At 47.6% G+C, this 27,950-nt stretch overlaps 1 protein-coding gene across 1 annotated transcript in view; it reads right to left on the reverse strand.

The window, feature by feature from the left end:
- DNER (delta/notch like EGF repeat containing) overlaps positions 1 to 27,950 on the reverse strand; it is a 270,425-nt gene that overhangs the window by 170,905 nt on the left and 71,570 nt on the right. The window lies entirely within an intron of this gene.

The following is a 27,950-nucleotide window of genomic DNA, read 5'->3' on the forward strand; positions in this document are numbered from 1 at the left end:
GCGGGGAGACTCACTGATCAGGGATGAGGTGGAAGAGGAAGCTGCTGCGCATGCTAACTCCTGGGCTTTTGACGTGGACACCCAGGTAAGTGGAGGGTCACTTGTTGAAATACAGGATTCAGAAAGCAAAACAAGTTGAGAAGGGGAGGGAAGCCACAGTTTGGGGTTTGGGGCAGGGAGAATCTAGGTTTCTAAGAAACGCTGAGCGGGTCATGCCCTTTGGTGACTGTAAACACAGATGGGTGCTCAGGGAAACGAACGCGCTGGTGCTCCTGACGTGCAAATCACCAGTACGCGGGGCTGGTGACCAGGCACACACACCAGATCACCGGGTGAGGCGTCAGAGAGGCTGGGAGGAGTCAGCAGGAGGAGGCAGGAAGCACGAACATGGAGGAGAAGAAGGAAGATGCTCAAAAGAGGCGAACGTGTTGGGAGACGCGAGTACCACGTCCCTCAGATGCTGAACTCATTTGCTCTTACCAACCCCATCCAATAACTACGGTCCTCACTTCACCCAGAAGGAACTAAGGCTCGGGAACTTTAAGTGCCTGATCCACAGTCTCACGTGGCAGAAGTCTACACCCAAGACTGAGTGATCCTTCCACCGTCCCACAAAGCCTCTTGCTTTATCCCCTGAGGTCAGGGAGCTGATTGGAAGGGGGGTGTGGCTCACGGCCATCGGCTCCGGAGGAAAGTGACACCATGACTGGGACGTGGGCACTGGTACCTGGACATGAGCAGTGAGGGCAGCTGAGGGCCAGGCCACCTTCCAGCGGGTCAGGAGACGATGCACAGGACACTGGGCAGGAGGACCCTGGGTTCAGTCAGCGGTGGAGGGCCTCGGGTTAAACAGCCCTCAAGCCCTGGGCAGCTCATCAGGCCTTTGGAAGAATCTGAACTGAGCTCACTCAGCTCAGCAGAAAAGGTGTCTGCCCAGAGAGCCCCAGGTCACAGTGCTGTGAAAGGTTCCACACGTGGAATCAGCTGCGTGGAGATGGTCCGGGCGGCAGAGCCCATGGCGATGTGGAACCCCGGAGGGGTCTGGGAGGGTGAAGAGCTGGGGAGCACCGGGTTTTCTTCTGCCTCATTCAGACTCCCCCGCCCTGGGAATACATGGCTTCTAGGAGCACCTGCTTCATGAACCACACGCTGACCAAATTTCAGAGCAAAGTCTGAGCAAATGGAGCTACTCTGCCCAGACAATAGGAGAGAGCAGAGCCCACGGGCCACGTGACGAGCCCCCATCAGGACAGCAGAGCCCACAGGCCACATGACGAGCCCCCATCAGGACAGAAGAGCCCATAGGCCACGTGATGAGCCCCCATCAGGACAGAAGAGCCCATAGGCCACGTGATGAGCCCCCATCAGGACAGCAGAGCCGCGGGCCACGTGACGAGCCCCCATCGGGACAGCAGAGCCCGCAGGCCACGTGACGAGCCCCCATCGGGACAGCAGGGTGAAGGGGAGAAGGGACTCACGGTTGGAAGAGCTAGCCTGAGAAGAGCTAGTTCATTAACATCTTCAAAGTCTGGGCTGAAACTGTCCACATATGTGAAAGCTGGGACTACACATTTCGGGCATTTCCCACCAGTCAAAAAAAATTTTTTTAGCCTATTTTGTTTATGCATTTAAAAAACAAACTTGTCTCGGAAATGTCTGCCATCCACCACTCTGGAACCAGCGGCAGGAGCTGGAGAGGCAGGCAGGTAACTGCCCTGGCGAAGACTGTCAAGAGCAGCATCAACTGCACCCCTATTTTGAGAGTTTTCTGCACCCAGAGTCCTCCCTCCTGCAAGAGCCCCAGAGCTGTGGGTAGTGATGATGAAACTAACTTTCCTTTGCTCAAATGTCCTTTCAAAGCTCCTTCCTGACTTTTCTCCCAGACAGTGGACTGGCAGGCAGATTCCCTAGAGACTTTCCACAGCCCAGGACCATGGAGGCCAGAGAAGCCAGCAGGGGGCCAGGGAAGCCCTCAGGAGGCCAGGGAAGCCCTCAGGGGGCCAGGGAAGCCAGCAGGGGGCCAGAGAAGCCAGCAGGGGGCCAGGGAAGCCCTCAGGGGGGCAGGGAAGCCCTCAGGAGGTCAGGGAAGCCCTCAGGGGGCCAGGGAAGCCCTCAGGGGGGCAGGGAAGCCAGCAGGAGCCCAAATACAGCAGCCTCTGCATTATTCTAACGGGGTTGGCCTCCATCCTAGAAGCTTTGGGAAGCCGATCCAACATGCTAAACCAGGGTGGGGACTCCCACTTTCAAAAGAGCCTTCCTACTTGTTGGGGACCCCAAAGGTAGTCTCCAGATACAAAAATGTGTTGATTTCTTTATTATTTGAAATAGGTGAAGAAGACAAAGGACACCCGTGCGAGGCAGCAGGAAGCCTTGAAACCAGGCACAGAGCTGGCACAGGACGGCTCATCGTCTGAGACAAGGGAAGGGCACTGCTTTCTTTCAGACTGTTCTTTACTCTCCGCTCCAACCGTCTGAGCCTGCCCCACCAGGCAGGATGCTCTGCAGCCTGGGACCCTTAAGAAAAGTTGGGCGACGGTTCTACAGGTGTCCATGAGACCAGGCGAAAGGGCAGAGAAGCCAGGCCCCCTACTCAGGAAAGGCTGGTGCACCCGCCGGCCTCTGGACTCGCTGAGTTTTTCTCTCCGGAGGCACAGACATCCCGTCCTCTCTTTCCAGCGCTCCTAACCTACGTGGAACAGCTGCTCTAATTTAATACCCATCGGCCCTGGAAAGGAGGACAAGAGTCAGCGACTCAGTGGAGAAATCAAAATCTTCACGTTGTCCAGGCGCATTTACCCAGAGATGGGCCTTCTAGAAGCAGCTGGCTTCACGGAGACCACTCCGCTAAGAAACAAAGCTGAGTCGGCCGGTGTGGCTCAGTGGCTGAGCACCGACCCTGCACCAAGAAGGCGATGGTCTGATTCCCGGTCGGTGGGCCCGAGCCCCAGGAGGGGGCGTGCAGGAGGCGGCCCATCTCCATGTTCTCTCGCGTTGATGTTCCTCTCTCTCTCTAAAATCAATAAAGGAAAAATAACTTTTTTACAAAAAGCTGAAAAGGAAAATTGAAGCCACCAAAAGAGTAGGCTCCGGATATCCGGCAGCAATTGCTTCTTAACCAACAAAAGCCAAACACCCCCCAGTTGCATGCTCCGAGTAGCCGTCTCGGGGCGCGGCAGGAAAGCAGCTCTCTGATTGGCTGACAGCATCTAGTAAAGGGTCAGGTGTTATTCCATGGGGACGCTGACTGGACGTCTGGAATTATAAAAGGACGGAGAAAACAAAAGAAAAGGCAATAAAAGAAGAGGAGAACAGGACTGAAAGTGGGGTCACCGATGAAGCCAACCGGAAACAGCCAGAGGGTGTGGAGCACAGAAACAAGACCGGTCAGCAAGAGAGACCAGAGTCTCTGTCGTCTGGGAGTGAAGACAGAGTGGAGGGACAAGGATGGAAAACCACCCCACCTTATTTTGCAGCCCTGTGGACACAAGACAGCTCTGCAGGGAAGCAGACGAGAGAACATTCTGGATGCACTTCAGCGCCTTGCCTAAGACACAGAGAGGCTTCGTCCCCCATCGCAAGCTCAACCTCACAGCAGTAAGGTTGCCGCCTGGGTGACTGTGTCTACGGAGCAGTACAACAGAGGAACTGTGGCTTGAAGACGCTTGACAACAGCATACTTGAGTAGTCACGACAGAGACCGCGTGGGCTACAAAGCCAAAAATACTTGCTATAGGGCCCTTTACAGAAGTTTGCTGACCCTGCTCTAGGCCCTGGGCACAGGCAGCGCCTCGGCTCCCACGCTGCTGGTGCAGGGACACAGGTGAGAGCACGTACACACATCGCCACCGGCACACACGGACGCCTACATGGATCACCTAATACAGGAAATGACGGACAATTTCCTTGCATGGATTATCCAGGCCACTTTTATAGCTTTGATTTTTTTATTTTTATTTTTTTACAAAAGCTAAATGATTGTAGCATTCCCCCCAACCTGGCAGGAGTAATGTCTTGGAAATACTTTTTTTACTATCTTCTCCTTCCCCAGAATTATATCACTGATTCCATTCACCAGCTAGAAATATTCAGATCTTGAAACTTTATCACATAAGAAATCTCATGAGAGTCCGGCCAGTTGACTCAGTGGTTGATTGTCGACCCTGCACCAAGAGGTCACAGGTTCGATTCCCGTTCAGGACACGCACCCCGGTTGTGGACCAAATCCCCAATGGGGGCATGCAGGAGGTGGCCAGTCGATATTCTCTCTCACCGATGTTTCTATCTCTCTCTCCCTCTCCCTTCCTCTCTCTCTAAAATAAATAAAAAAAAAAAATTATGAGAAAAAGCAATCCATCTTGCAAAAACTGTAATAGGAATTAAAATAACTCTGTAAGTATATAGATCATTCTTTTCATGTTGTTTGTACCTCCAGTTCTGCCAAGTAAAAATATTAAAACGGTGACCTGACACCATCTGCTTTGACAATGGAAAGTTGTGTCTTTGGGCTGAGCCACACCCAATAAATCCAAGTTCACGTTCTGAAAAACCACACGAAGACTGTCCCTGTGGTCCACTGTGTTGTGCTGCGGAAGTCACAGGAGACACTAAGTGACCTCGAAGGCAGTGAACGCTGAAGAAGAGGGGGTCCTGGAGAGCAGTACGTTCACCGAGAAGACGGTGACTCGGAAAGGTGCCGAGTCCCGTCCTGAGGTCCACCTTCAGGACAGTCCAGTCTTCACGCCATCCAGAGGGGGGTCTGCAGCTGAAGCTACGAGGACGTCCTCGGTCCTGGAGAGCCATAAACGCACTTCCATTCGCTCCACGTGGCCGGGCACAAAGGTGCCCCTCCTGGACCAGCCACAGTGTCCTGGCTTCCAGGTGGGGCTCCTTCCATGACATTCATGCACCTTGGGCAACCCTGAGCCCAGTTTCCGCACCTGTCCCACGGCAACAGCATGTGGCCGTGGCTGAATCTGCGGCTCCCACAACGTGGGACCAAGGGCTGCAGCACGGGCCCGGGGCACTGAGGACTACAGAGACCTTTGTTTGTAACTTTCAAGGGAAACACGAGAAACAGCTTCTGCCAGACACTGAGAACTACTAGCGAGGGGTCGTCATGTTCCAACCCTGGACCCACTCCATTCCTTTCGATGACATCATATTTTATCAAAGTTGGGTTTTCAGCAGCGGCTGTGATTTTTAAAAAAGCGCAATACTGTATAAAAGTCCATCTGGACAGGAATGAGGCTGCTGACCCATGTGAGAAGCTGTGTGGGACCTAACACGCACAGGTCCCCCATTAATACATAACCATGGTTACGAATGAAATAAAAGCACTATTTTTCTTTCAATGTGTGTGCATCATGTTTTCAAACAGCGACACAGTTATTAGGACATGAGTTGTTGGGACCTAGCTACTGACAAAGATTTTCCCCTCCACTGAACTCTACTCAAGCTCACCTAAACTTTTTCAACTAGACCTCGACTTAGAATTTCCGTCTCCGGCCCTGGCCAGTTTGGTTCGGCGGTTAGACTGTTGGCCCATGGACCAGAGAGGCCCAGGTTTGGTTCCTGCTAAGGGCACGTACCTGGGCTGCAGTTTGTCCCCAGCCCCGGTTGTGTGGGTGGCAACCAGTTGATGTGTCTCTCTCACATCAATGTTTCACTCTCTCTCTTCCTCCCGCTCTCTCTCCAGCTCTATCTGAAGATAAATGCAAAAATGTCCTCGGGTGGGGATTAAATAAATAAATAGAATTTCCATCTTCGTCTCTGCATTGTCCAGTTTTAACAAAAGTCCTATTCATCAGTTTGGCTAGAATCCCCCAATCTCCACATCTGTTTACCCTCAACATCGAATCAGGTTCCTCATCTCCCACCATCCCCCAGTGATGTCTGATCACCCTGGCCTGTCCTCAGCAAGAATCCTCTTAGGTGGTTTCAGCTGGAATCTTCCCTTATCCCTGACCTTCCTCTTAGTAGGCTTCCATCCACCAACCTCCACCTGCTGCTATAAATCCCTCTTGTTGTTGTTGTGCTGGGAATCGAGCCTGGTTCTACCCCAAGGTCTCTCCGCTGCTGCGACCGCCCTGACCAGAATCTGTTCCCACCACTGTCACTGCTGCCCAGCTCGGACTTTTCTCTAACACTGCTTCATAAACGGAGCCATTGGCTGTTTCTTTGGGCCTAAGGCACCATAAAGACGTGTGCACTGTGATGCCAAGACCACCGTGAAGCAAGAAAGTTGGTTCCAGGACCTCTGGCGTATATTAAACCTGTCGTTGTGTGGTAATACATAAAAAATTCATTGTGTGCGTCACTTTATAAACGAATGCCATAAAAAAGCAGAGTTCCAGCATCCTGCCCCCTGAAACCGTAGCGAGCCCTGCAATGCGGAAGCTCCGCTGCCCACTCACCTCTTCGGACAGCCAAAGAGCGGAGAGGTGGAGAGAACAGTCTACAGACCACAGCGAGAATGAGTTTACGGGCTAAGGATTGAGATCAAGTGGGTTGACCATGCGTGCACTGCACACCTCTTCGAGAGGTCCCACCCCCACCCTGAGAGGCAGGCAAGCCAGAAGGATTCACCCCCACTTTACATAGAAGGAAACTGGGGTCCTGGGAGGTTACACGGATGTGCAGAGTCCCTGAGTGATGGAATGCAATTCTCACCCAGCTCCCTGAACCTGATTCTGCCAACGCTCCCTCTGAGTCGTGTTGACAGAACACAGGAGGCCAGTTACATGGTCTGCAGCCTAAAGGCTCCTGGGGAACCTTTCTCTTCCACCTGCAGGTACAGAGCATGAAACCTCTGCATCCTTAGCTTGTTCTTGCTCACCTATCCATCTACGTTTGGCTGCTGAGTGGTAACAGTGCGGATTAGTCAGACATCGTTGCAAAATGAAGTCGATCCCCCAGCCGAGTCCCCCACAAGCAAGGACAAATCCCAGCATGGCCATCGGGTAGCTCTCAGTCTTTAGGGAATCAAAGTAACTTCTCAACCCCTTACTTTTCTCCTATTTGAAAAGAGGACAGTATTTTCTTTGAGGAACTAGCTGCTGGGGACTCTCAGGGAGAATCTGAGTCTCACACATGGAACTTTGGTCAGAGAAATGGGGAGTCCTGGCTGCCACACAGACACGTCAACTGACCAGGTTAGGAAGACTCGCACCTCGGGGGTCGCTGCACTGGCATCTGATGCGCCGGGGGGACCCCTATGGAACTGTGACTGCTGAACGGGACAAGATGCCTGGAGAGGTGGGTCCTCAAAAACAATTAAAAATACAACTATCATATGAGCCAGCAATTCACTTCTGGGTGAGGGTGGGACAATCTAGATGAAGGGGTCCAAAGGTACAAACTTCCAGTGATAAATAAGTCATGAGACTGTATGTACAGCATGGTGACTACAGTTAACAGGACTGTATTGCATATTTGACCGTTGCTAAAAGAGTAGATCTTACAGGTTCTATGACTAGAAAACACACTTTTATAAATATGTATGGTGATGGACACTAACTAGACATTGTGGTGATCATCTTACAATGTCTACAAAAATCAAATCATTGTGCTGAACGCCTGAAACAAATATAACCTCACATGTCTATTATACTTCGGTAAAAAAAATATTAGTTTATTTTAAATGTCCCAGAGAGAGGTGTACTGTATAGGAAAAGGTGTCTGGTAGGCCGGCCACTGCCTGCAAGGGTGTCTCAGGTTGGGGACGGCAGGTCCTGGGTGCAAAGTGTCAGCAGATTCTGGACTTAACCGAGTCCGTGGAGCTGCCCACTGAGAGTCGCCCTCCAAAGACGGAAACGTTGCAGCTCCAGCCGCCTCGCTGCGGGCCCAGCACTGAGCGGAACGTTCTGGGCTCACTGTCCTCGGCGCTTCTGCAAGGACGGCCCAGGCGTGGGGTCTGCCCGCACTAACATGTCAGCCCAGATTCTGTCTCGTCCACTGTTGGGCACAGCGAGCTCCTAACCAGTTACATTCGGTCTTTTGTGCTAACCTCCGGATCCTATGAATAATTCATCGGATTTATTTTATCTCATCTACACACAGACAGAGGAAAAGCCGGGTGAATCGATCAGAAGCCTTCAAGTGGCAGCCCAAGCTATGTTACCTTGTGTTATAAAGCAAGAGCCTAGTCCCATATACAAAATTCTTTTAGACCAAAATGTGTTTGCATATTTAAGACACAAGTACTACCGACTTGCTAACATAAGACAAGGGCTTAGCTCTGCTTAGAATTCAGTCCCATTTGCGCCCTCACGACCACATTTGCATTGCAGAATGTCCGACAGGAGACCCAGTCATCAGCACCTCTGCGGTCTCTGGCTCCGCAGGGGAGAATGTCAGCAAACAAAACCATTAAAAAATCTAATTTTACTGAACACAATATAGATGAACAGCCAGCTCATTCTATAAATATTGCTTCCGAAAACGGCCGTTTTGCTGGGAAAGGGAAGGAATAAAATCCAATAGCATTACCAACGACTGCCACAGTCTGTTCTGTCGTCTGGCGACCGGGCACACTGTTGCAAAAAGCGAAATCAAGTTGCAAGTACAGGACCGCGGAGCGTCCGCTCACCTGGATCCCAGCCACAGCGCCCGGTGCGGAAGGCAGAGCTGGCCGTCCGCGCCCGTGCACCGAGCCTGCGGCGCTGTGCACATCACCACCGCGCTGCTCACCCTGAACGGACGCTCCGGGCATCTGTGGTCCAGCCCATTTCACAGGTGGGAAATCGGACTCAGAGAGGGTGACACGCCCTCAAACATAACTAAAGAGTCCAACCCAGGTGGTTCTTACTATGTTTGCCTTTCCAAAAAGAAAAAAATAAAAGAGTTACTACGTTTTCTGAGTGTTCCTTTTTTTTTTTCTTTTTTAAAGCATTCACCTTTCAGAAAGGACAGTTCTAGTAGGTGAATCAGAACATACATTTGGAAACAAATGACTTCGCGTACTAGTCGGCCTGAAAGATTTTAGCCTTCCTTCGGCCACTCTCCATGACCGCTGAGCCTTAAACCCCTAGCTACACCTGCCAACTGACGGGCTCTGGGCTGCAGACACAGAAGGCAGGCAGAAAGCAAAAGCAATCTGATGTTTGGTACCCAAGGACCTGGAGATTAGTATGCGAAGAGGAGCGTCTGGGAGCTGAGGTACATCAGAAAAGAAGATGAAACATGACCAGATGGAATGTCAGTTCCCCCCTGCCCAGCCCCCGAGTCCACTCCCGGGGGCAAGGGGCCAGCTCCTGCTCAGCCGGCTCTCAGCCCTTTCTCTGTCCTCCTTCCTTCCCCCTCCCTAGACTCTCCTAAGGGACATTTCCTTGGCGGAGCCACAGTTTCCTGTGACAGCAAGGTAGCTCTGTGAACACGAAAGACTTTTTGCAGTTTTCTTGGGCTACACCAGGGTTGTCTCTCAGCAAGAGGAGGAGGCAACGCACAGAGCTAAGAGCCTGGACTCGGGCCTGGGTTCCAGCTGCCTCCTCTGCTGATTGGACAGCAACTCTGAATCGCAGTCTCCTCTTGGGTGACATCAAGGGACACTCCCCACTCTCCCGATGGCTGGTGGAGGAAAGGAGAGGTACAGAGCGACAAGACTTTACGTGATGAGGGCAGTCACTGTAGTTAGCTGGATATCAATGAGCGGAAGGAAGCAGAGGGTACGGGACACTGAGCCCATCTGCTTCACCGGGAAGCTACAGCTTCACACCCCCAAAATTACACCATTGTCCCTCGAAGGAGGACTGACACCCCTCCTGTCCCCCCCTACCAGACTGTGTGTGGGGAGGAGGGACCGGAGGAGTGAAGGACGTGCCCAGTAAAGTCAAAATGGCCCACGGGGAGGTGTTTCACTCTACCTCCCATTACCCAAGATACGGCCACTTGAAGTCGAACATTCTATACGTCCAGTTGTTCAAGACTATGGTAAGGTCAGGACCGGCCATCGCATTGATCACAAAGTCTTACTCTCAGAGCACAACATAGAAACCACTCAAATTTTTCCCAAAAAACCATGTCCCAGCAACCTACGGAGGTGCTCCCTGCTGGCTGCTCTTTTGACACGATTTCAAACTCTGCCTTCTGACTCCGCGCACAAACTTATGCTCCCCTCACTTGTTTAGTGTCCCATCCACATTAGCAGAGCTGATGTTTCTGAGAGAACAGGTACCTCAAAAACACGCCTAGAAAGTGGCATCGGGGGAAGATGTTTCCGAAGAGCCGGTGGCAGCCGGGTATCGGAGACACCGCAGGTGCGACTGGGAGCCAGACAGCGTCCTCGCAGAGCAGGTCCTCCCCTGGCAGCCTGTACCATCCCCACATCTCGCACTGTGTCCGAGGCCAGGAAACAGTTCCTAACCAGAGGAGGGGAGGAGCACAGCCCTCGTCCTCAGCAAGGCTGGACAGTTAGGGACACCCCCCACCCGCTCGGCAGTGCGTTTTCCGGTGGCCCAATGCAAGGGGTTAGAATATCTCTGGAGGGCAAAGGGCAGGGCCACACCTTCACTACGACACTGGTGGCCGAAAAGGAATTGCTCTCCAAAGTCACTACCATGCAAGCTACTCCAGGGAGGGCAGACAGGGAGGAGCCAGTTAAAAGCCTGGGTTTCTGAGGGCTGGATTCTGCAGGTGGGAATCTGAATGACACGGTCAGAATGGGGCAGAGTCCTCCATCAAATCCGAGCGATCAGGGACCCCTGTTCCTGGCAAACAACAGCACAGACCTAATGCTGACTTCAATTACAACTGTTCCTCAAGCTAATACAAAAAGGAACAGCTCATCAAATTTAAAGTATTTTAATGTGGCAGAGAAGATTGTTTTGCTACAGCCAGTGGGCTGTGCACAAGGTGACCATGTCCCATGAAGGTTCTCTCGAGGTGCCCACTGATGCCACCGCCATGGGCCACCACAGGCTACTTGCGCCACCATGAATCCTTCCACACCCTCCCCTCACCCAACCCGCCTTAAAACCCTTGTCATGTGGTATCGTGGTAACTTTTGACCCTTACTTGAAGCAAAGACATCATTTATTTATCACTGATATTTTTCCTCATCAGCCACCTCGGTGGTCAGTACAAACGAGCTCTGATTCTTAGTGATAAAGTGGTCATCTGTGATCTAGGGTGATGAGATCAAAATAAGAACACAAACATTACACGTCATTTCGGCCAACTTACATACCTTCCTGAAAATACACCCAGGGATAGTGTGTGTGTCCCTCTGTCCCTCCTCTGTGCCCAGAAACACTCATGGAGAAGAGAGAGCATTAGCCAGGGAACCGAGATGGTGAGACCTCCATCCTCGCGTGGGAATGAGTTCTCCCTGCCAGTGGGGGCTACGCACACAATGAGAGAATTGTCTACGATCTAAATAACGTCTAGGGCCCTTGGTAGGTCTTCCACCTATAGTGCTATTAATCTTTGCTACCTTGGGGTGATGCAAAGGACAAGTGAGAATTCCTGAAGTACCTTAAGTCATAGTGTTCAATGGGGCGCATCCTACTCACTGGGTGGACAATTTACCATGGTTGTAGGAGGGGGGATCTGGTGTAACCACTGGGTGGAAGACTTGAGCATGGTTGTAGGTGGATGATCAGGAGCAGGTTGCTCTGGCCACGGTGCATCAACCTGCCATGGGAAGTCCTGAATGTGACCGACACGTGCTAGCAACACAGCACAACCATCACAGAGACATCAAGAAATCAAGAGCATGCATTTCAACCTCATGCTGATTTCAAAATACGCAAATTCAATAAATAGAAAACCCTTTATCCCCTTCTATCTTATTTATCAAAGCTCAATATAAGCTTTATGAGAACAAAAATCAGGACAGAGAATAGTAGATTTAAAAAGAAAAAAGGAGTGCTCTTTTTCTTGCTTCTTTAACAGTAACTCTGCATTCTAGAAGAGAGATTATGACAGAGTTACTGTTTCCAGGACCTAGATCCAATTTATTCAAATAATTGCAACCTAATTATATAAAACAATTTTAAAAACTGATTTACTTACCATTTGAATTAAAATGTTGTCACCTGTGGCAATTATTCCAAATAAGTTTCTCATAATTTAGACAATGAGAAATTAACTGTGATTTTTAAAATTAGCTTTGCTCAGATACAACTGTTCTCAACACGTGTACCCTCTGAAAGACCGTTAGAGACGCAACCTCCAACACATTAGCTGTATTTCAATCTGCAACAAAAAATAAAACTTTAAGCAATGTATTTCTAATCTTCATAAAGAAGCCAGAGAAAAAGGGTGTGTGTTAAACATGAAAGGGGACCCAGATCCAAAACCCAGTTCCCACTCCTCGGATTTTGGACCAGTCGCCTGACTCCTAGGCACGGTTTCTGCATCTCTCAAATGGAGATGACCTCACTTCTCCCGCATGAGGCAGGGATGCACCCAATGCCCTTCAGAGCCCACTAGCCTTCTATTCTAATAGACATATAATACATGCAAAAAGATCGTGACAATTTTTTTTTCCTTTATTGATTTTAGAGAGAGAGGAAGGGGGAGAGAGAGAGAGAGAAACATGAATGAGGGAGAACATCGACTGGCTGCCTCCTGCATGCCCCCCACTGGGGATGGGGCCCACATACTGGGCATGTGCCCTGACCGGGAATTGAACCAGTGACCTCTTGGTGCGTGGGTCAACGCTCAACCACTGAGCCACACTGGCTGGACTCGTGACATTTTTTTGAATCACATATACTAATGGCCAGGAAATAGTGAATCCAAAATTCTTCAAAATTTCTGGAGGTAATTGGAAATATTTAATGTTGTTATATAAAAAGCTTCATGGTGTGAAAGACCCAAAGTAGAAAAGATTTTTCAGTCTAGAAAGGAGACAATACATGGCAAAAACAATTCACTTGGGCAAGAGCTTCTATCAATTCCTCCCTGAGAAAATTAGAATCAGGCAAAATGGAACCACAGCAAATATTTCTTTAAGTGTGCTTTACATGTAACTCCAGAATGTCAGCTCAGTAATTCTCAATGCGACCTCTGTTGTCCTCAGGAAGACCTACTTCCAAGGACCCACACCATGGGAAAATGTAGCTCACCACACGTCAGCACCACAACACTGGTGCCCCGGTGACCAAAACAAGACCTGCAGCCCCGTTCACTGAATTTGGACTTAACACGGCTTCGTTCTCCCACCCAGCACCCGGCCCCAGCTGCCTTTCAAATTGTTATGCTGCCTATTTTATACTCTCTTGGTGAGTAGACTTAGGTTCACAAAATTAATACATTTGCTTAACCGAGAAATTTGGAGGTAGGCCAAATCAGTAACTGTCATACAAGCTAAATGATATGACACTCCCCTTTTAAAGTCTTTTGTGTTTTTGTTTTAACATCTCTTAAAGATCTCCCGATCCAATTCAAATTAAATATAATAATTTACCTACCTAGTATATACCATGAACATAGCTGAAAATCCTAACAAAATTTAGAATTCATTCAACAGCCATGCATTGTACTCACAGATAAAGCTTTTGATTTGACTATTTTATTCTTATTTTGAAGACAAACCTAACAAAATTAGTTATCTGGTTCCCCAGACCAAAATAAATTAGAAGCAACATATTAGAAAGAGAAATTCCTATTACAGGCTGGGTCCGTGACCTTAGCAGGAAGTGACGCCGGGCATGAGAGAAAACAAGAAAATCTATAAAATCGAAAAACACGGGCTCAACAGGTTGTCCCTCCGAGGCCTCGGGGTGGAGAGGCCTCCCACGCCTTCCCATCACTTGGAGATCGTTGTGGTTACTGAACAATCTACAATTAATGCTCCAAATAATACCCTGAGTCAACAAAAAGGCTAAATTATGTTCTGTACTCTCCACTGATACATAGAGTATGCTTGGGAGCCATTCCTTAAGAATGACTACAAAGAGGAATATCAGAATTAAAGAGTCATGTTCCAGCATCAGGAATCCGATTCAAAGTGTTTTATCATGTGCTGGGTAAATGATCTGAAACTGCGTTTTTAAATAAGTAAATAAGAGTGGATATAAAATTACTATAATGATTTCCAGGCTGACTACTTTCACATCCAGCATTTCATTATACTGTGTCACGAAATACCTGAAATGCATGAATGAACACTAACAGCCATTTGCCTGTGAGTAAAGTATCTGTCTGCCTCAGCTTGGAACCTCTAAATTATGGAGAGAGACAGAGAGGGCGAAACTTTACTCTGTAGGAAAAACATGAGATTACCTTCAGGATCTTCCCCAGACATAAATAATAATCAATGGTAATAACAACAGCTATTATTACTCCGTGCCAACCACCATGTCAAGAATCTTATTTAGTCTTCCCCCGAGAACGGCACAATTAGCTCGATTGATACATATATGAGAAAACTGAGACTTAGAAAGGTTCAGCGACTGGCCCGAGCTCTCGGAGCTGGTACGTAATGAAGCCAGAAGTAGAACCCCGGCCTCATGCTCAAAAGCCATCCTCTAATGACTGTGGAATGAATCAATGACAAAGACGGGGGGGCAGGTGACAGTTGGGGAGGAAAGTGATCTAAATCAGCCAGAAGGAGGAAGGAAAAGTAAGGAGTCCTGAGAGCATCACAGAGACCACTCGTGTGTCTGAGCACAGTACAGTCTCTAAATTATGCTCGTAATGTGGAACAGAAAACATAGTAACAGCTGACGTTTGTTGTGTGCTTAGTTACTGTGTGCTGGGCATTTGATATATATTCATGCATTTAATCCTCCCAATGTGCTGACAAAAAAGTATCATCATCTCCCTTTTACAGATGAGGAACCTGAGACCAAACGAGTTGCCAAGGGAACACTGTTACAAGCATTAAAACAAAATCTGAACCTAGAAAGTCTTGCTCCAGAGCCCGAGATCTTAGCCATGCAATATCCACGTATCCACCCTTCACCCAACGGCAGGAAGCATGGCTCACAACTTAGAAGTTGATACGAACAAAGACTGCTCTGACTGTCTAAGGAGGCAAGCTTCATTTATCTGGAAATTTCACTTTTAGAGAAATACTTCTTTCTCAACAATGTGTAGTCTTTTTTTTTTTTTACAGTTGGAGCCCGCGATTCCTTTTTTTCCCACTGTTCTGAAAATCCCAAATGTTTTTATCTTTATGAAGATACAAAACATACTTTTTTTAAAAAAGAGGAATCCCTTAACTGTAAATACTGATTTATTTCCTTGATTGTCGTTTAGTAATGAGAGCTAGATCCAGACTTCTGTTTCTCTTTTATTCCAGATGTTTCAGTCCACTCTCCCTTATAATATGCTCCAATGTGACACAACGGCTCTCAAATTGGCCAGCTTTTTTTAAAAAAAAAATATGTTTTTATTGACTTTCTAGACAGAGAGAGAAACATCAATGTGAAAGAAACACTGATCAAGCTGCCTCCTGCACTGCCCCCACTGGGGATCAAGCCTGCAACCTGGGCATGTGTTCTGTCCGGGAATCGAACTGGGACCTCTCAATCCATGGGACGACGCTCAATCCACTAAGGCACACCAGCCAGGCATCAAATTGGCCAGTTTTCTTTTTTTTTTTTTAACTCATGTTTATTGTTGAATATATTACAAATGTCACCCCCTTTTTTTCCCCATTGACCCCCTCCTCCCCAGTCCCACCTCCCTCTTGCCTTCCCACACCACTTTCAGTGTCCATTGCTTATGCATATATGCATAGAAAGTCTTTGGTTTATCTTATGCTGTCCTCCCTCCCCCCTTCCCTTTGAGGTTCATCAGTCTAATAACCAATTTGTACTTCTTAATTCCTTCATCTTTTTCACCCATTCCCCAGCCCAACAAAAAGTTCTCTGTATCTGGCAAGCAACAAAAAGTTCTCTGTATCTATGAGTCTGTTTCTGTTCTGCTTGCTCATTTTGTTTGTAGATTCAATTGTTGATAGATATGTATTTATTACCATTTTATTGTTCATATTTTTGTTCTTCTTCTCCTTCAAGAAGGCCCTTCAACATTTCATATAATACTGGTTTGGTGGTGATGAACTCCTTTAGCTTTTTCTTGTCTTGGATACTCTTGATATGTCCATTGATTTTAAATGATAGCTTTGCAGGATAGAGTAATCTTGGTTGTAGGTCGTTGCTTTTCATCACCAAAGAATAATTTACAGGGAATCAATAGTAGAGTAGATAAAGCCAAGAAGGAAACCATCGATTTGTAACATAAGGAAGCAAAAAAACACCGAATCAGAACAGCAAAAAGAAAAAAGAATCCCCCCAAAAATGAGGACAGTGTAAGGAGCCTCTGGGACAACTTGAAGCATGCCAACATTTGTGTCATAGGGGTGCCAGAAGAAGAAGAGAGAGAGCAAGACATTGAAAACCTATTTAAAAAAATAATGACAGAACTTCCCTAACTTGGTGAAGAAAACAGACATACAAGTCCAGGAATCACAGTCAGTCCCAAACAAGATGAACTCAAAAAGGTCCACACCAAGACACCTCATCATCAAAATGCCAAAGGTTAAAAACAAAGAATCTTAAAAGCAGCAAGAGAAAAGCATTTCATTACCTGCAAAGAAGCTCCCGTAAGATTGCCAGCTGTTTCTCCCAGGATTATGCAGGGATCTCTGCCAAGACAGCTAAAAAATATCATATGTGTGTACAGAAGACACCCACCAAGCACCCAGCACCACATAGGAATGCATTTGCCTCATTTCATCACACAAAGTAAAGTGATTGACGTAGCTCTTGTTGTAAGGGATACTGATGGCTGACGCTCTGTGGATGACATGTAATTGGTTGGGGTAAGGAGAGTGTCAACTCTGTGGCCAACGTGTGGATTGTAGTGATACCCATAATTATCATTCTGATATGAAAATAATCTGAGTCAAAACATATGTGAAAAAAATTAAGCAATAATGCTGTCTGGTTTTGGTCAACTCTTCCATTGACAGTTCCTTAATTGCTTTCTGAATTTATTTCTTTTCCATTATTATTTCTATCTGTGATGTCTCTCAGGAGCAATCCTCGTCACCTCAGTTCAGAAACAGTCCCAGGGAATTCCACATTAGCCTCATCAATCCGCTTCCTCAAGTGTGCAGAAACTTCACCTTGGTGTTTTTCCTCTTCCTCTCAATTTCATAATGACAAAAGAACCCTTAATTACTTGATCTCACATGGCTTCTCCTTGTTCACAAACAATGGAGAGGATCAAACAACATTGCGGCTGAGCATGACCCATGGGAGTAGAGAATAGAAGACAGTTAATTTACTTATTCATACACTCATGGCCACTGAATCCAGTCATTCTCAGATTCAAAATAATGTGAACGTTGGCTGGCATGTTCAAGCGTTTACTGTACCTGACACTCTGCTCATTGCCTTTCATGCATTCTCTTACGCAATCTCAAGCAACTTTATGAGTTAAGTTGCGGGATTAGCTGCATTTTAAGGCGTAGAGAGACAGGACTCTTGCCTGGCATTACACAGCTAGACAGGATCCAGGGCAGGACTCAAACCTAAGACTGACAGATTTCAAAACCAGGGCCACTTCTCTTGTTTACAAACCGATTCTGCTTTTTCAGATGCGATTAACCTGTCAGATGCAGGGGAAGCACACAGTACGTCTAGCAGTCTTGCTGTTGTTTCTAAGAAACCTGCCTGAAAGACCACCTCGTGAACAGACGGCTGCGGAGTAGTTCTGTGCCTTGCTAACAGCCAATGTAAAGTGATTTCTGAGCAGGTGAGTAACATTTTCAAGGCTTTGGGAAGATTTTATTTTGACAATGGTATTATGGGTTGAATTGTGTTCTCCCCAAATTCCCATGTTGAAGTCCCAACACCCATCACCTCAGACTGTGACCACATTTGGAGATAGGTCTTTAAAGAGATGATGCAGTTAAAATGAGATTGTTAGGGCTGGGCCCTGATCCAGTAGGACTGGTGTCCTCATAAGAAGAGGAAGAACACCAGGGATGTGCATGCACAGAGGCAGACCCTGTGAGGACACAGCCAGAAGGTGGCCACCTGCAAGCCAAGAAGAGAGGTCTCAGCAGACACCAAACCTGCCAACCCCCTCATCTTGAACTCCCAGACTCCAGAACTGCAAGAAATAAACTTCTGGTTGTTAAGCCTTCCAATCGGCAGTGTTGTTATGGCAGCCCTAGCAGACAGAGACAAGAAGGTTCTACGCATTTCCCAGGATAAACAAAGTCCTCAATGACCACATGACCAAGTGTTTGTACTGTTTTAATATTATAGATATTAAAACAAAAGTGGTAACTACGTAAATATGGGCGGCATCAGAATGTAGTACCGTAACTTTCTAACCTGTCTCCCCACAATCCATCTTTCCCTCATTTCAATAAATCCCACATACCATTGTCAAAATAAAATCTTCCCAAAGCACAGCCTTGAAAATGTTATTCACCTGCTCAGAAGTGTCCAAGGCTCCTCGCTGCCGACCAATGAAATGCTCACGCGAGGCCCGGGAGAGTCTGGCCCCAATACTACCTCTCCAGCCACACCCACCACACTCCCTACACCTGCCACGGGCTGCTGCCACCACCGGGACACTCCTGCACTTTTCCTTCCTCCCCCTCTTCTTTGTCTTTTGTTTTTTGTTTTTGTCTTTGGACCTTAACCTGAAACCCATGGACCCGGAGAGCTCAGAAAGCTTCCCAAGGGTCTGAAATCCACTGAAGTTGTATGCAAACATTTTTCCAGAAAGAAAGTTCTCGTAATTCTCATCAGACTGTCAAAGAGCTTGACAATGCTGGCTTTCACCTGAGCCCGGTGGTCCTGGAAAACAGGGATGGCTGAGAAACTCTCCACCCTTTGGTGTTCCGGGAGATGACTTACTGCAAAGCACCACCTTCCACCTGTGACTTAAATCTAACACTCACCGATGGCCCCTTATTTACCTCTGGCGAGACCAGACACGGACCCTCCAAATTCCCATTCTTTGTCTCATAAGTGATTTACCTGAAATGAGTTGTCCCCACGAACCAATCCGGACAAAATGCCTGCTAACTTCACTTGACCCAACCTTAGCCAGGCTCTTCTTCCCTGAAGGCCTGGGAACATGACCCATCCTCCGCCCGAGCCAGCCCCAGAAGGCTGAGCAACCTCTGGAAGAGCCACTGACTGCCAGGGTTATGGGTTGAATTGTTTCCCCCTGAAATGAAACATTCAAGTCCAAATCCCCAGCAGCTCAGAATGTGATCTTATTTGGAAACAGGGTCTTGTTGATGTAATTAGATAAAATGAGGTCACACTAATTGGTGTGGGCTCTGACCCAATATGAATGGCATCATTGTATCTGTGGAATATAATGAACAAAATATACCCAGAGACATAGAAAGCAGGACGGTTCAGACTAACAGACCTCAGAGGAGGGGTGAGGGGAGGACTGAGATAAACCAAAGAACTTACATGCACATATGTGTAACCAATGGACACAGACAACAATGCTGGGGGGGGGGGGAATCGGGAGGAGGGTGTCTAGGTGGGAAAAAGGAGAAACATCTGCAACAAAAAAATAAATTAATAAAAACTGCAAAAAATAAAAGAATGGCACCATTGTAAGAAGATAGGAGACATGTATATGTGCAACGTACACATACAACACACATCATGACAGCGACAGAAAACACTCCCAACCCCCTCTCCATGTGGCTTGGTCCTACTACACTCACCTCCTGGAAATTCATCGTAGCTATTTTCCAGTGATAGCTAATCTGGACCAGAGGAAATCTATACTAGGCTGAGCTCATTTCCATTATTACAGTATTTTATCATCAGAGATCAGATCAAACCCTGCTATCCCCACCTCATTTCACCAGCCCAGGCTCAGAAGCCAGCAAGGACACTGGCTCTCCAGGACCCCAGCGGGGACGCCTCTCCACAGCGTGCCCACCACAGCACTGGTCAACCCTCTACACCGAAACGCACACTTGCGACTGTGTGTCCACTAAAGGAAGAGACCAGACAGAACTAGTCTACAGTCAATTGCTTTATTAGTACAACAAGTATCTGATTATTGAGTTGAATGTACCTGTACTAGAAAATAATTGGGGGGAGGAAATAGAGGTATTTGTTATATTGATCAAGAAACTTTGTTATATATAAATAACTCACATTGAAAATTAATTAAGTAAAAGCTAGTTAATGAAAGGAGCCGATGTTCTCTTTCCAGTAGTTTAACAACAGCAAATTCAAATTCGCGTTCCTGTTGGCAACACCTTCGAATCTCAGAACGCAGAAGCTGTAACCAAGAGACTGCGCAGCCCTGGCCAGTGTGGCTCAGCAGTGGAGCATCAGCCTGCAGATGAAGGGTCTCAAGTTCAACTACCGGTCAAGGGCATCTACCTGGGTTGCAGGTTCAATCCTTGGCCCTGGCCGGGGTCATGTAAAAGGCAACCAATCGAGTGTCTCTCTGACATTGGTGTTTCCCTCTCTCTCCCTCCATGTCACACTATCTAAAAAAAAAATAAATGAAAAATAAAAAAGCAAATCAATGGAAAAATATCATTGGGTGAGGATTTTTTTAAAAAAGTAGGGAGCAGAAGCCTAATCTAAATTGGGGAGGGAGTGTGGAATCAATTTTGGAGGACTAGAGAAATGCAGTTTTTTAATTTTCTGCTCTATAACAGTGACATAAACCAATGGCTAACCACTGAGCTCACATGGTAATCCTGCATTCTCCAACACCCCTGGGACAGGGACGATCCTCAAATCGACCTGAGATACGGGAATCACACGTCAATGCTTAAGGTCTTGCAAGAACATGAAAACCATTTATTTTTGTCAATGGTTTACATAATCCCTTTACAATATAAGAAACACAATTAATCTTAGCAAATTGTTTTTTCATAAATTATACAAATATAAACTTCAACTTGGTCTGTGTTTAGGTCACTATATGAGTCCCAATCGGGTCTATAATTCTAGTCCAGTAAGCGGTTTCTCCCCCTCCTATTAAGTTCAGAGCAGGGGGCTGGGAGCAGAGAGGGGGCACTGCCCCCCTGGCCCTAGCAAAGCAGAATGTCTGGGGTGGGGCCCAGAGTCAGCATTTCTAAAGCTTCCCAGTGATCCCAGCGCACAGCCGAGGGCGAGTGTCCTAACGCAGAGACAGCATGGATGTGTCATTCTGATTGGAAAAGCCACCTGCATCAAAATCTTCTGGAAGGTGTATTTTAAGACGCAGACTCTAGAGTCCCCCGTCAACCTGCACGACCAGACTCGCTGAGGGTGGTGCCTAAAAACCGCCTTTTCCGGAGTCCCGGCAGCTCCCTGGCCCTTGCCAACAGCGCGTGTCTGTCACCCTCAGCCCAGCCCTCTGTCTAACTCACCGGCTTCTGGGCAGCAAGGCCACGTCTGCCTCGCAGTGAGCTTCCTCCTCACCTGGGTCCCGCACTCGACGTGTTCTGCCTGCGTACACCTCACCCTAACCTTCTCCCGCCTAGTTCCAGTTCCCTTTTCTAAGGTAACAGTTTAAAAACTTCATTTGTAAAGATGTATGTTCCCCTATGTTCACTGCAGCATTATTCACAGTGGCCAAGACATGAAAACAACCGAAGCGTCCCTTGCCAGGGGACTGGATAAAGCTGTGCACATCCACGCAGGGGACTGCTCCCGGGCCACGGAAAGATGAAAGGCTGCCATGGCGACAGCGTGGGCGGACCTAGTCTATGGCACTGAGCACAATACGTCAGACAGAAAAGTCAGGAGCCGTGTAACTTCACTCATATGTGGGCTGTAAAACTGAAAGCAACAGATGAACAAACAAGACAAATGAAACTCAGAGGTCACCCAGGAAAGGAGTTGGACAGTTGTAAAGGGTAAAGGGGTCAAATATATGGTGACGGAATAAGACCTGACTTTCGGTGGTAAACACATAATGCAATATACAGATGTATCAAAGAATTGTACATTTGAAACTCATATAATTTTATTAAGCAATGTCACTCCAATACATTTAATTTTTTAAAGAGGAGCCCTGGCCACTTTGGCTCAGTGGTTAGAACATCGGCCCTCGGACCGAGGGGGTCACAGGTTCCATCCCCAGCCCAGATTGGGGTTGTGCAGAAGGCAACTGATCATGTGTCTCTCACAGCAATGTCTCTGTCTCTGTCTCTGTCTGTCTGTCTGTCTCTCTCTCTCTCCCCCCCCAACCCCGTTCCTCCTTCCTTTGCACTTTCTCTAAGAATCAATGGGGCCCTGGCCGGTTTGGCTCAGCGGTTAGAGCGTCCGCCTGCGGTCCGGAGAGACCCGGGTTCGGTTCCCGCTAAGGGCACGTACCTCGGTTGCAGTTTGCCCCGGCCCTGGTTGGTCGTGTGGGTGGCAGCCACTCGATGTGTCCCTTTCACATCGATGTTTCCCTCTCTCTCTCTTCCTCTCTCTCCCTCCCACTCTGTCTGTACAAAAAATGGAAAAATGTCCTCGGATGAGGATAAAAAAAAAAAAAAAAGAATCAATGGGAAAATATTCTCAGGTGAGAATTAACAACAACAAATCAATCAATAAATAACAAAATAAATACATAAAATAAAACAAAGCAAAAACAATTTTACTTCCCATCAATCCCGTGGTTACCCATGGAGACAAGACAAAGACGTGCAAATAGCCTGGCCGGTGTGGCTCAGTGGTTGAGTATCGACCCACGTAACAAGAGGTCGCCAGTTCGATTCCCAGTCAGGGCACATGCCCAGGTTGTGGGCCCGATCCCCAAAGCGGGGCATGCAGAAGGCGGCCAATTGATGTTCTCTCTCATCGATGTTTCTAGATCTCTCTCCCTCTCCCTTCCTCTCTCTCTAAAATCAATAAAGGAAAAAAATATTTTTTAAAAAAGACTTGCAAATAGACCTAAGAAGCCCAAAGGAAGAAAGGACAGCTGCAGACCTCCTCCCCCGGTCCTCACTCCGGAAACCAGGTGCTCCAATGCTAAAAGGAAAATCCTAACAGATGTTACTGATTACTGTCCATTAACCTGGGCAATGAGGCTTCGCCCGAATGACTAACAGCTAGGACGGGGCTTCAGGAGTCACAAGTTCTGGGTGGAAACAGACTAGAAACGTCCCAGCTGCTTCACAGAGATCCCCAGACAGTGCTCGAAGTGTCCGAGGGTCAGAAGGGGCTTGCTGTAGAGGGCGAAGGTTCATTCTCCCTGAGCACTTGGTCAAGTGGCTAGAGAGACTGAAATAGCAGAAAAGGGAGGAAGAATGTGACAAAAACAAAAGCACAAGTGTGAGTTAAAAGTGAAAAGAAAGAGAAAAATGAAGAAAACCATGAGAGCTCCAAGATTCTTAAATTCTGCAGTAACAGCTCTATCTTTCACCGGGGGAAGGGAGAGGTTCCGCAGCAGACATGCCTTGACTAGGACACCGCCTCCCAGAAAACCAGTGCAGGCAGCTAAGTCATTTATTTCTCTCTTCAACAATTTACAAGGTTTTCTTCTCTGCACCAAAAAACAAAAAGAAAAGTGTCTCTGGAATGATATAATAAATTCTTTCAAGTTAAATAATAGCTTTAAGAGACTTTCTAAGCTTTTGCCTATAACAAAAACATAATCGTGTCTTTCCCTACCTCCAGCAAATGAACAGAGCCCAAATTGGTCCCTTTCTTAAATACAGTAGTGTGTCCTGATTTGAACAAGACCAGGTATGCCTGCCTGCATGCCATCAGCAGTTTCTGCAAGTACTAAAATAACCTTAAATCCTTTTTCTCTCCGCATCTCTTTGGCTGTGAACTCCGGCCCCCACCTCCGGGCAGCGTTGAGAGAGCCACAGCAGCACCACCGAACACCTTTGCATTTGCATACATTCCCGGAGGCTATCCAAAATTATCATTTCAGACCATGCCCTTCATCGTAGTCCTGCTGAGGTTGGCTCCATGCACTCTGAAACTCCAATTTCTATTTCTTCTTTTTCCGTTGTTGCCTCCAATTTCCAACATGTAAGCAAGTAGTTTAATGTGAGGGTGAGAATCCACTATTATTTCATTTTGTTTTATTGAGGATAAACAAGACTCTATGAGAAGTTTTCTAGGATAATGGCATTTCTTTACAATAGACCCCTAAGCCCAAGGCTAACTAGAAATTGCAACCAAGCCAAAGAAAATCACAGAAAACAAATTCAGAAAAACCTGCTTCCCCAAAGTGGTTCTCTTTTTATTTTATTGCCACAGAAAGTCAGCGAGGGCTGGGAGAGTGAGTGGAGTGGAGGAATAGGGACAACTGGATGCAGCCTGGGTCAGCTCTCACTCCTCCCAGAGTCCCTCTCTCCTCCTTCCAATCCCAAACCTTCTCTTCTAACTCCCTGCTTTACTCCTACTGCCACCTTCCTCCAAGCTCACCGCCTCCACCCTCTCGGCCCAGCCTCTGCCACAGCTCAGTCCCGGCCAGGTGGTCGGCATGGTCACTGGGTTACGTCAAAGGCTAGGAGACCACGGAGAAGGGGGACGAGGGCTCAAGAGCCAGAGGTACCCGCCTATGTAGGATTCAGCACGGAATCAACAGAGCCTCTTCTCAACATGCCGACAGGTTGCAGGCCAATGTGGTTTTAGTAGGAAGCACAAAAGACTGAAGAAGTGAACCTGAGTTTGGATCAAGAGGACAGCCTATGGGGTATGACAGGAACGCTGTCCCTAGTATGTATGTCCACACGTTTGGTAGGTTTGGAAACAGCGATGCAAAGAGCAACGTTGAAGACACGAGAAGAAGTCCAGTTTGGTTGCTCCGGCAGGGGTGTTGACACACTGCTGGGGAGGCAAAGCTCGCGGGCAAGGCAGGCTGGAGGGCTGCCACTGTGTAACTACTGCGCGACACAGGAATACACCGCTACTCACTCCATTTCCTTCAACTCCATAAAACTGATCAAAGCTCCTCTGTATTTTGTACGCTAAGCAAAATCTGTATAGACGGGCTTTTCAAATTATATGGATGGGAGAGTTGGACAAGCACAAATTTAATAGTTTCTCCTATTTGCTTGTACAACCACTATTTAAGGCTTTTCCTTTCGACCTTTTAAAAAATTCAAACACATTACCAAAAGCAGTTACAGAGAATGAAGCAATTACAGAGCGTCAACGTGACTTCTGTTGTAAAAGCTTAATGATAGGGAAGGACCACATTGAAACTGTAAAAGAAGTAGCATTTCCCTGTCTGGGAAATACCAGGGTTCCACGTATGACGGAGAATCAGTAAATCCATACATTCAACAAAGAAAGCATGCACTGGCATTGATAATTTAATTGATTGATTATGATGTTCCAAGTTGTCTGTTTTGCTTTAAGTAAATATTGAAAAATTCAAGTATTAAAACTGTCTTTAAATGTTGCCCATACTATATTTTCCCCGTGTTAATAAAAAAGATCATGTAGCAATATCCATTTGAGAGTAAAAGAATACTTACCCTACTCAAGTCCCCTTTTAAAGATATGACAGCATTTTATTTATTTTTTTGGTACATGCCCCTAAAGGGAACCGAACCCGGGACTCTCTGGTCCGCAGGCTGACGCTCCAACCACTGAGCCAAACCAGCCAGGGCAAAGTGTGGTAGCATTTTAGAGCTGAGGGGAGCCACCGAGATGACTGGGATGAACCCCATTATCAATTAGGTTAGAAAACTGAGCTCACCACGAGGCTAAGTAACTCACCTAAAATCCCAGAGTAGGCAATGCATTTTTTTTTCTTTTCCCTAAAGCACAGTGTCCCTATGAATTTATCAGAATATCTTTTGATGTGCAGAATAAATCTTCCAGGTACCTCACAACCGGGACTTATTTCCCTTCAAATCAACCACCACGAACAGCCTGGTCCCAGGCTTACACGGGCTATTGCTCATGTACCCACATGAATACATCTACTCTTTCCGTTGCCTGGATCCCACAGGTCAGTCATTAACTGCGAGGGGAAACATAGTAACTTTATAGGAGAGAAACTCGGAGAACACATCTGAGACTTGGTATCTAAGTTCATATCACCAATACGGGAACAGGTCACAATTGCCTGTCACCTGATAGGATCAATGAAAAGAAGTGTCCCTTCTGGGGTATTCCTGCCACCCATGAAACTAATGAACCCATATTGAGGGATAGTCTATAAAATAGCTGGCCCCATCTCTTTAAATTGTCAAAGTTGAGAAGAAGAAAGACAGACAGACTGAGACGAACCCAGATGAAGGAAGGCTAAAGGCATGTCACAACTGAAATGCACCAGGTGAACCTGGATTGGATCCTGGACCTGAACATTCTTACTACAGAGGGCAATTAGGACAATGGGTGACATCTGAATATAGTCTGTGAGTTGGATAATACTGGTTTTATCAACATTGATTCCTTGATTATGACACATTCGCCCTGTGGTTCTGTAAGACAATGTCCTTGATTTTAAGCAATACACACTGAAGTATTTAGAGGTAAAGCAACAAAAGAGTGCCTAAGAGAATGCTTATTGAAACTATCTATGATTTAATAAACGCACATTACCCTGAATTTTATAAATGGGGCTGACTAGTCACAACATTAAAAAAATTGCAGAGGTAACCTGACATCGAATGGTTCCATGTATTATACATAACAGGTTGTTTTTGAAAACAGGAGACTAGCATACAAATGCCTTCACTACAAGTTTTAAGAGACAGCAGCATTCGTTAGGCAGAGAAGACCGGAGGAGCTGGCAGGACCTGGGAACCTCCAAGCTGGCTTGAGGACGAGCCAACACTGGAGCAGGAACACAGTACGCGGAGGGGTACGAGGCACGTACAGCCAGCTGGGGGAACCGAGCAAGTCCTGTTTGTTGGGATTCTTCGTGGCCTCCCTTTGTCTTTGGAGGTAAGGATGCTCCCTTCCCCTGGGAGCAGGGAGAAAACCTGTCCGTGAGGGTTTCATAACCTGTTTCAGAAGAGAAGTTTGAGAGAAGGTCAGAGCGACCTCCACCCTTCTGCCTACCTTGACTCCCTCAGCGGAAAGCAGTCAGCGTGTCCACGTGCCGTATTTCAGGACCGTGTGCCCGGATCGCCGTCCAAGGACACTCCTCGAGCTCTGACCACCTGTCCTGCATGGAAACTAGTCCAATAGCCCTAGTGGATGAGGGAGAGTCCTCTGCAGAAAACCCCAGCTAATCGTAACAGCAGGACCAGAGGATGAGAAAGTCCAAGGCTGTCATCTTCATTAACACATTCCATCCGGTGCAGCCCTCGCTTGATAGTCAAGAACATCAGGGAAAGTGGATGAGAGCTTCTCAAAGTGACAGATGTTAACACTGTCGTGCCAGGAACACCTTTCCTCCCGTGTGCTCTCCTTAGAAGGGGTTTTGGACAAGCCCCAGTCTGTCTTCACCTCGTTCTCATCTCGGCCGCATCTCACACGACTCGGTCAGCGCGGCAACCAGGCAGGTGACAGCGGTCAGAAGGACATAAAGGCCGTCCTGGAAGCCACTGATGTGGCAAAGTGAGTGGCGGGTTGTATGTGGGGACTCGGGAGGAGAGGGCATCTCTCAGCAGCAGGGAAATGAAGAAGAACGAGGGGAGGTGGAGGGGAGCAGGTGCGGGGAGCAAACCCCAGAATCAGGGAGGGGTCAGATCTGTGGGGGCAGAGGCACACAGAGGTGGCGGGATGTGGCGGACTGTGCTTCCCAGATGGCACCGCAATGGCTCCCAGCCTTCTGCAGGGTGACCTGCACGGTGAGTGTGGGTGGGCTCCCGGCTGCCTTGATCAAGAGAGTGGAGCTGAAGGGAGCTAACGTCAGTTCTGGGAAGGCGGTCACCTGGCCAGGTAGCTCCTACTTCCTGCCTCTTGGGAGGCTGCCACTGTGTTTGAAGTGAAACTGTCTCTAAAGCGCCAAGGGAAGCCTAAAGCACACTCAGACGCCCTGGAGCAGGAGCCACCAAGGGTGGGGACGCAAGGGGAGGGGAAATAGACCCAGGCTCACGGAGGCAGCAAACTGGGGAGGACAGAAGCCACCTTAGCAGCGAACCCTTAGCC

This window comes from Molossus molossus, unplaced genomic scaffold (genome assembly GCF_014108415.1).
Source record: "Molossus molossus isolate mMolMol1 unplaced genomic scaffold, mMolMol1.p scaffold_m16_p_11, whole genome shotgun sequence".
NCBI classification, from domain to species: Eukaryota; Metazoa; Chordata; class Mammalia; order Chiroptera; family Molossidae; genus Molossus; species Molossus molossus.